The 2,161-nt window shown below is 34.4% G+C and overlaps 1 protein-coding gene across 18 annotated transcripts in view; it reads left to right on the top strand.

Annotated features, from left to right (window-relative positions):
* hts (adducin 1-like protein hts) overlaps positions 1-2,161 on the top strand; it is a 224,525-nt gene that overhangs the window by 130,241 nt on the left and 92,123 nt on the right. For 2 of the 18 annotated variants that reach the window (XM_014424831.2, XM_014424832.3), the window contains exon 3: positions 1,200-1,235. The exons of the other annotated variants lie outside the window; for them this stretch is intronic. The gene's annotated coding sequence lies outside the window, so the exon portion shown is untranslated. The remainder of the gene's footprint in view (positions 1-1,199; positions 1,236-2,161) is intronic. 18 annotated transcript variants of the gene reach the window in all.

Genomic DNA, 2,161 nt, shown 5'->3' with positions numbered 1-2,161 from the left:
AGTGTTGATAGTCCTTGAATTAGAGGGTTAGTGTGTGTTGGAAGTGCGTCGTGAAACAGTTTATATAATGATTTAATGGTTGTTTGTACGTAGGCAGTTCGTAAGTCTTTGTGTAAGTCCTTGTTACTGATGTAGGGGGGAGCACTACTGATCAGTCTTAGAAATTTTGATTGAAACTGTTGCAGTTTCAGTAAGTTAGTTTTTTTGGCATATCCATAAATTTGTGCACCGTAAGTCCAAATTGGTCTGAGAAGGTAAGTATAAATCTTTAGTTTTTCTGAAAGTGGTAATTTTGATCGTTTATTTAAAAGATAAAATAATAATAAAAGTCGGAAATTTAGCTTTTGTTTTGTTATTTTTATGTGGGGAGTCCATGTAAGTCGTTTGTCTAATGTCAATGTATCTTCCTTAAAATATAAAATATATCTTAAACTACTCTGCGGTGTTAGTTTCATTCTATAGGCTATAGCTAGACTATACCACCTTAACTGGACTAGTCAACTCCTTATAATGCTGCAAGGTAGCATAGGGAGAAGAATCTCTAAATTTATATAATGCATTTTATGTATTATATATGTATGCACTATTATATTATTCTCAATGAAGGTTACGAAAAAAAAATTTTGTTCTATAACTACTCAAATGCCTGTTCTAGTTTCCCCAAAGCTGCTCTTGTAAAACTTGTTAGCTAACTTTATAATCACTCTTAACATTAAGGAAGAAAGCTTGAGAAGCAAGGCGACAAAGGCAGTCCTTTCTCTTCCGGTAATAAGATAGAGAACTTGAGTATTAATGGTTATAACGCAGAAGGCAGTTGTTGCAGATATCATTTCGGAAGTTTTATTATAGTTCTGCCGGAGGGAATATACAGTAGGCACGACTTTGAGTTGGTTGCGTGTTCTCTGCGGAGGCTCCAGTCGGGCTGGAGTGAGCGTTCACGATACCCGGGGTTCGTTTTGCCTTGTAATTTGGGTTGGGATCGTTAGGCTGTCGAAGGCTTCTCTTCTTTCTTATAGTTTTTGTTCTCAGGATATTATTATGAGCATTTATAGAATTGACAGGAGAAAAGGATTCTTCTTCGACAGTCATTATAATTCTATTCTATAAGGATAATAATAATGATGCATCCTGTTACTATTTACATAATTTTTTTTTTTTTTTTGTAATGTCTCTAATAGTGATATCGATTTCTGTTCCAGGTATGTTTGCCGCCCAGACCTAACTACAATTCGTCTGTGAGTAATATATTATATATTTTCATTTTGAAGCAGCCTCTCTATATCGTCGCTTAAGCAGTGTGATACCTCATAAATAAGCAAAAAAAAAATTATTTTATTTTTTAAAAAGGAATTTTCCACTAGTATAGTTTTCTTGACTTTTTTTTTTTTTTAATTTGTTTCCATTCTATCTCTTGATGCCATCTTACAAGGTATCTCACCTTATGCAACGATATTCTATTCCACACTCAGCAAGAAAGCTTTCTCTAGTGCACATTACCCATAATCCCAGGGGAACAGGAGCATTCCAATTCACATATCACAGTACACCGCTTCCTTGTTCCGGTTATCTGATTAGTGATAAGATAAACCTCTTCTAGAAAAATTGTGAAGAAAGGGTTAGTGTATTTTTTGGACACGTGGCGAAATTATTCCTCCCATCACAAAAAAATAAAATAAAAACCTAGCAATTTTTTCTTTTAATTCCTAAATATGAAATATTTTTTATTTATTTATTTTTTTTTTTAAGGTGTCAGGGCTAATGTCAAGAAGGAAGAAAAAAAAATAGATAACCATTTATTTATTTTCTACCAACGTTTTGACTTGCCTAGTATAGTGGTGGGAAACTGCCGTTTTTTGCATAAAGCATTCCTATGTTATTGAGCGTGCTGAGTTCATTTGAATGCCTTTTTTTTTTTTTTCCATCTTTTCAGGTGTGAAAATATAAATCCTAATTTTTACATCATTAAAATAAAAATAATTTTTTCTGTAAGTAAAATACAATTGGAGTTCTGGCAATGGTCAGATTCTCCACTCAAGTTGAGTGCATTACCAGTGATGCGGCGAGAGGGATGCGCTGGGATCTCTTGAGCTCTGCTCTACCCCTCACACGTGGGGGATAGAGTGGGCTCAGGGATCCTCAGGTCGATTCTGTAAATATTGTA

Source organism: Halyomorpha halys, unplaced genomic scaffold (genome assembly GCF_000696795.3).
Source record: "Halyomorpha halys isolate HHAL.00 unplaced genomic scaffold, Hhal_1.1 Scaffold480.1, whole genome shotgun sequence".
NCBI lineage: Eukaryota > Metazoa > Arthropoda > Insecta > Hemiptera > Pentatomidae > Halyomorpha > Halyomorpha halys.
Note: the sequence above shows the minus strand (reverse complement) of the source record. Positions and strands in the feature narration are given on the sequence as shown.